Raw genomic sequence first — 7,438 nt, 5'->3', positions numbered from 1 at the left:
TTCTTAGAGAGAGGGGGAGGGAGGGAGAAAGAGAAGGAGAGAAAGGTTATTGTGTGAGAGATATATCAATTGGTTGCCTTTCACATTCCCCCAACTGGGGAACGTGGCCCACAACCCAGACATGTGCCCTGACTGGGAATCGAACCTGCGACCTTTTGGTTTGCAGGCCGGAACTCAAGCCACTGAGCCACACCAGCCAAGGTGAAACAGTTCTTAATTATTTTTAATATACATTGTAGAGAATGTAAGCTGTGCTTTTAAAAAGGAAACATCTTGGGATTCAATGGGAAAACCTGGATTTACTTTGTTCAGATCACACGTGTTTTCAGAGGATTTGAATATTTGACTCACTTCTTGACCTCTGTGCTTTCAGCCTAGAGAGCACCGACTGGTCTGACTTCAGCAGCGTGCCTGCCCTCCCCCCTCCGCCCCCCCACCCCCTCCCCTGCCTCCGCTTCTTATCCTTTTAAGGTGCAGTGATCAGAAAAGCTTGTAGCGTTTCCTTTTGTAGACCCGTCAAAGGTTTTTGTTTTAAATTTGATACTAGAACAACACTGTTTTGTTGCCGTTTGGGGTCTTAAGATTTTATTTTCAAGCAACTGGCTTCCTGGGCGCCTTTCCTTACTTTGGCTTTGACTCACGGCTCAGGGGTCTTCATTGTTCGTGTACAGAGGATTTCTTTTATCCCTGAATAAGTTGTCTCGAACTTTCCTGGAAGCAGGATCTTTTAGTGGGTGTGTGGGGGGAAGTTTACACCAGTTTTCTTATCTTTGTTCCCTTGTGTGAGCACTCCTTCCTTCTTTTTAAAAATAACTTTGAGATAGAGTGTATATACCACAAAGTTCGCCCTTTTACACTGTACAACTCAGGGGTTGCTGGTACATTTACAGACTTGTACAAGCATCCCCATAACCTACTTTTAGAACATTTCCATCACCCCCGAAAAGACCTTGAAAGTTTATCGGTCACTCCTCCTTCCTCCCGCTCTCTCCTCCGCCTCTGTCCAGGCAACGGCTGATCTGCTTTCTGTCCCTACAAGTTTGCTCATTCTGGACATTCTTATCAATGGCACCACGCAATATGTAGCCTTTTGTGTCTACCGTCTCTCCTTACCATAACGTTTTTGAGTTCCATCCGTGTTGCAGCACGTATCAGCACTTCATTCCTGTTTGTCGCCGAACAACATTCTACTGTGTGGGTGTATTGGACTTGGCTTATCCATTCACCAGTCGCTGGACATTTGGGTTTCTTTCACTTTTTTGGCCCTAATGAAGAATGCTGCTGTGGGGGAGGGTCCTTCCCTCTGCCCTCAAGGTTCTTTCCACCGGTCTAATAATCAAACCGACATGAGAAAGACTAACAAGAGAAAATAACTAAATTTATGTACATAAGGTATGTGAATCCTGCAGACATGGGAAAGTCAGGGGCCCCACATGCGTGAGGGATTCAAAGACAGAAAGGGAAGGCAGGTAGCTGTGTCTCTCTGAGCTGGGGCTGGGGTCAGGGGCCTCGGGGGCATCTGAGGTTTCTGCAGGGAGCAGGGCGTAGTAATTAGGAGTCTGCCTTGCCCTACAGCTATGTTCAAAAGAGGTTATCCCTGATAATCTCTTATTATGGGCAAGGCCCCCAATTTGAGTTCTTCTAGGTAGTTAAGGGAGGGGCAGAAATTTTTCTTGAGACTTGAGCTCAAAGCAATCGGCACACCCCAGGGGCATGTCTCTCGGTGGCTCTTTCTGAACTCCCACGTTGCTATGAGTGTGCATGTACAGGTGTTTGCCTGGGTATGTATTTTATTTTTATCTCTCCTGGGTGTACTCCTAGGAGTGCGGTTGCTGATTCACATGGTGACTCCCTCTGTTCAGCCCTTTGCGGAACTGCTGGACTATTATTGCACACAGGCTATTGCCGTTCCACCCTTCATCTGCGGTGCGTGAGGGTTCCGATCTGCCTGTACCCTTGCGCGCCCTGTTACTGCCTGTCTTTCTGAGCACAGCCATCCCAGTGGGGGGACTGCGATCTCATTGTGGTTCTGATTTGCGTTTCCATAATGACTAATAATGTTATGCATCTTTTTTGTGTGCTTTTTAGCTATTCATATATCTGCTTTGGAGAAATGTCTATTCAAATCCTTCACCCATTTTTAATGAGAGGTAGGCCTTTTTACTGCTGAGTTGTTCGAGTTCTTTATATATTCCAGATACACCTCTCCCTTCTAAATAAACTACTTTTATGTGGCTTTCAAGACATTGCATCCTGGTTTTCCTCCTCCTTCCTCCTTCTAAATCTTCTTTGCTATTTTTTTTCCTCACTTTCCTGATCCTTTTTTAAAACAACAACTCACTATTGAAGCAAACACACACAGAGAAATGACTTAAATAAGATTTGGGGTTTTTTTCTGAGTGAGGGGAAGGGAGGGAGAGAGGGGGAGAAACATGGATCAGTTGCCTCTCCCACACCCTCAACTGGTGACCTGGCCCACAACCCAGGCAGGTGCCCTGATCAGGAATCTAACCCATGGCCTTTTGGTTCGCAAGCCGGCGCTCAACCCACTGAACCACACCAGCCGGGGCCTAAATAAGTTTCATATGGTGAATGAACCTGTGTACCCAGAACCCAGAGCTGGGACTACAGTGTGATCAGCTCCAGCTCCCCAGCAAGGGCCCTCCTGCCGGCTCCGATCACTGCCCTCACCACCGGGAGGCGACTCCGCGGATTCTAACGTCATAGACAAGTACACTGACTTGTCTATGGAACTTTAAATAAACAAAGTAACACGACACCTATCTCTTTTTCCTTTCACTGGAAGCCATATGTATCCAATTCTTTCCTATTGTATGTACTTGTTGATTATTCATTTGCACTGTTGTAGGATATTCCATTAGATAAATTTACCACAATTTACTCATTCTACTGTCAATGGCAATTTGGATGGTTTCCAGTTTGTGGCTATTAGAAATTGTGCTCTCTTTTTTTTAAGATTTTACTTATTTATTTTTATTTTTAATTTTTTTAAAAGATTTTATTTATTTATTTTTAGAGAGGGAAGGGAGGGAGATAGAGAGAGAGAGAGAAACATCAATGTGCACTTGCTAGGGGCCGTGGCCTGCAACCCAGGCATGTACCCTGACTGGGAATCGAACCTGTGACACTTTGGTTCGCAGCCCGCACTCAATCCACTGAGCTACGCCAGCCAGGGCTTTTACTTATTTATTTTTAGAGAGAGAGGAAGGGAGGGAGAAAGAGAGGGAACCATCAATGTGTGGTTGCCTCTATCGTGCTCCCCCTACTGGGGACCGGGCCCACAACCCAGGCATGTGCCCTGACTGGGAATCAAACCAGCGACCCTTTGGTTCATAGGCCAGTGCTCAATCCACTGAGCCACACCAGCCGGGGCAGGAATCATGCTCTTATGGACATTTTCGTACATGTCTTTTGGTAACTTATCTGCCTACCAACCTACCTATGTATCTACCTACATACATAGCTGCTAGATACATAGCTATGAGCAGGATCGCTAGGGTATAGAGCATTATTATTTGTTCGAGTTATCAATCTTCCAAACCGCTTATACCAGTGTATACTATTGTTCACAGTGCACAGCATTTTTGGTTGCAGCCATTTTCTCCTCGGGCAGTGGACGGGGTGCAGCTGTGGCCAACGCTGAGGCCAGCGTCGTCATGGCCGATGAAGCCAAGACTAACACGGATACCTTGCAAGTGCTAGGGTGCCTGGCCAGTCGCTTGCGCGTCCACTCCACCAGGGCCACGTGCACGTTGAGCTCCAGCCACCCTGCATCGTGCAGCAGAGCTGCCGAGACCACATCAGCGCTGTTCTTTCACGTCGAGAGATACAGACAGGAGGACCCAGAGAACCCGTAAAATGACCCATTCATCCTCTGCAAGCAACTGGCATTTTTTTTTCTTTAAGATTTTATTTATTTTTATTTTTATTTTTAGAGAGGGAAGGGAGGGAGAAAGAGAGAGAGAGAGAAACATCAATGTGTGGTTTCTGGGGGCCATGACCTGTAACCCAGGCATGTGCCCTGACTAGGAATCGAACCTGCGATACTTTGGTTCACAGCCTGCACTCAATCCACTGAGCTACGCTAGCCAGGGCAATTGGCATTTGTGGATATGGCAATTGGGTGGCTTGGACAAGGCCTGGGGGCGTGTGGGATGCTATGTACTGGCAAGTACGTGGACAAGGCTAGCTGAAAGGACAAAGGTGGTGCCATTGGCGAGCAAGCCTACGACCTTGCTAAACGTGACTGCCATTTTACTCTTTCGAGCTTATGTCCCCAGGACTGGAAATTACTGGAAAGCAAGAGCAGAAGTGATTAACCACCGCACTCCACCGCCAACAGCCACAGGCAAAAGATAACACTGGAGCAGACTGCAGCGCATGAGAAGCCAACGAAAACCTCCCGTGTTGCAACACCCCTGACAGCCCAGGGGCCATGCAGCAGCCACTGCCCCACCCTTTTATGGTTCAGTTATAACCCAGTAAAAACTCAAAGCCCCCACATTTCACGGCTGGTGGATCTCTCCACACCACGCCCCTTTCCCCCCTTGGAAGTGAATAAATGTTCTCTGCCTTTTCTTCTCTTTGTGAATCCTTTCTCAGCCCATGTCACTGACCACCCTAACTCCAGCTACTGGGTGCTTTGCCTCTTGAGAGATGGTGAGTCTCGGGGGTGCTCCCTCTGGGGGCATTGGCCTTCAATTCCCACTAGAGGCTGGATAATCTCATAGTCATCTTTGACGTGAACAACCTGGGCTACAGTGGCGTCTTGCCCTTTGAGAACTGCATAGACACCTCTTGGAAGCTCTGTGAAGCCTTTGGGTAGAATGCTTACGCGATGGATGGCCACAACGTTGAGGTACTGTGGGAGGTATTTTGGCAAGCCACTCAAGTGAATAACAAGTCCACTTTTGTAATTGCCAGGACCTTCAAGGGCCAGGACATTCCAAGCACTGAGGACACCAAAAATCAGCATGGAGAGCCAATACCGACAGAAAGAATAGATGCAATTATCAAATTGAGAGCCAGATAGAGACCAAGAGGCATCTCGAACAAGAACCCCCTGTCGGAGGCTCGCCTCAAATCAACATCACGGACGTAGAGACGACGTCTTCCCCCACCCCCGCGCTCACAAAGTCAGAGACAAGGTGAATACTCGAAAAGCACGTGGTTTGGCTCTGCCCAAGCTGGGTCCTGCAAATCATGGAGTCCTTGTGCTGGATGGTGGCACCAGGAACTCCACCTTCTCTGAGATGTTCCGGAAAAAGCACCCCGAGTGCTCCGGCACGTGTTTCCTTGCCAAGCAAAGTAAGGTGAATGTGGCGCTGGGATGCACCGCTCATGGTTGGACCATTGCTTTTGTTAGCACCTTTGCTGCCTTTTTGACCCGAGCACTTGAACAGATCCGATTGGAGCCATCTCTCCAAGCAAACTTGTTGGGTCCCACTGCAGGGTTTCCGCTGATGAAGACGGCCCCTCCCAGATGGCCCCGGAGGATGTGGCCACGCCACGTTCAGAGCCATTCCCAGCCACACCGTTTTCTGTCCAAGTGATGCAGTCTCGACAGAGCATGCTGTGTTCCTGGCGGCCCATAGCAAGGGGATGTGCTGCGTTCAGACCAACTGACCAGAAACTGACGTAGTTTACACCCCGCAAGAAAGTTGTGAGATTGGACCAGCCAAGGTCATTCACCACAGCGTCAATGACAGGGTCACAGTTATTGGAGCTGGAGTTACTCTGCATGAAGTCTTGGCAGCTGCTGATGCTCTTTCCAAACCAGATATTTCGATCCACGTCATCGACCTGTTTACCGCTAAGCCCCTGAATGCTGCCACCATCATCTCCGATGCGAAAGGCACAGGTGGCCGAGTTATCGCAGTGGAGGATCACCACCCAGAAGGTGGCATCAGGGAAGCTATTGGTGCAGCTGTTTCCATGGAGCCTGACATCCTGGGTCACTGGCTGGCAGTGCAGGGAGTGCCTCAGAGTGCGAGGTCGAGTGAACTGCTGGATGTGGTTGGAATTAGTGCTAAACACATAGTGGCCACAAAATGTATTTTAACAAACTAAAACACCTGTTGCTTCATACTTAAACAACTAGCCTCTGCATTTATGCCTGTCGACAAACCATCGTTCAAATCTATACTGTTCTTCGTTCTTCTTAAAGGCAAAGCCAGTTCCTGTTAAGCCGTAACTACATATACAAGTGCAACTCTCACCTTTGAGTAATTAAAGTGGGTTATAAGATTTTTAAGCGAGCTCTGCCTGGTGTGGCTCAGTGGGTTGAGCACTGGCCTGCAAATCAAAGAGTTGCCAGTTTGACTCCTGGTCAGGGCACAGGCCTGGGTTGCGGGCCAGGTCCCCCATTGGGGGCATGCAAAAGGGAATCAAATCATGTTTCTTCCCTCTCTTCCTATCTCTCTTCCTATCTCTCTTCCCCTCTCTCTAAAAAAAAATTAAAATCTTTTAAAAAAGATTTTAAGTGACAGAATAGCTAACAAAACAACCCCTTGATATCAGGTTTTATGATGAGACTGTTTATCTCTGGGCTGGGGTTTAACATAAGGTAGCAGTTTCTACACGTGTGTATTTCCCTCACAGGTGGAGGAAGTGTGAGCTGGAGACGCAGCCGCCGGGTCGTGCAGCACCGTAGCGCCACGCTGCATCCGGCTGTCCCAGCTGGGCAGGTTATGTGCTGCCATCCTCCCTGCCGCTTCCTGGGCCCCGGGGACTGCAGATGCCCTGGGATTCAACGCCCCCCCCCCCCCCCCCCGCCCTGCAGTGTGTGAGCAGCAGTGAAAACTCTTAGAACGTCCTCTGCTGCTGCTGGTGACTAGTCAGTGAGGAGCGGACACAACCAGTCTCAGCCTCCACACTGAACTCTTTCGAGAGGTCTCGGAATGTCTCACTTGCCCAGTGACCAGACCGACCGTCAGCTCAGTTACATTTATCTACTAAGGATACTAGTTAAAGTTAACAAGCATTTCAAAATGTTGCCCTGGCTGATGTGGCTCAAATGTTGCCCTGTTGCTGGTTTGATTCCCAGTCAGGGTGCATGCCTGGGTTGCAGGCCAGGTCCCCACTAGGGGGCATACAAGAGGCAACCACACAATTGATGTTTCTGTCCCTTTCTTTCTCCCTCCTTTCCCCTCTCTCTAAAAAGAAATAAATGAAATCTTTAAAAAAATAAAAATGTGGTGGTATTACATTATGGTTTTATTTGCATTCTCTGATAGCTAGTGAAATTAAGCACCTTTTAATATGTTTATTGGATGTGTGTATATATATATATATTCACTTTTGGGGTGCCAGTTTAAGGTGGGTTTTTTTTTTTGCCATTTCCTAGCAGTTTGTCTTCTTTTTCAAATTTTTTTTGCAAGAGATCTTTATGTAATCTAATGGCAAGTCTTTGGTCAGA

The 7,438-nt window shown here is 48.0% G+C and overlaps 1 pseudogene; it reads left to right on the top strand.

Annotated features, from left to right (window-relative positions):
- The first annotated feature begins 3,656 nt into the window (after positions 1 to 3,656).
- LOC114508184 lies at positions 3,657 to 6,090 on the top strand (annotated as a pseudogene).
- The last annotated feature ends 1,348 nt before the right edge of the window (positions 6,091 to 7,438 follow it).

The sequence above is a fragment of the Phyllostomus discolor genome, chromosome 10 (genome assembly GCF_004126475.2).
Source record: "Phyllostomus discolor isolate MPI-MPIP mPhyDis1 chromosome 10, mPhyDis1.pri.v3, whole genome shotgun sequence".
Lineage (NCBI taxonomy): Eukaryota > Metazoa > Chordata > Mammalia > Chiroptera > Phyllostomidae > Phyllostomus > Phyllostomus discolor.
Note: the sequence above shows the minus strand (reverse complement) of the source record. Positions and strands in the feature narration are given on the sequence as shown.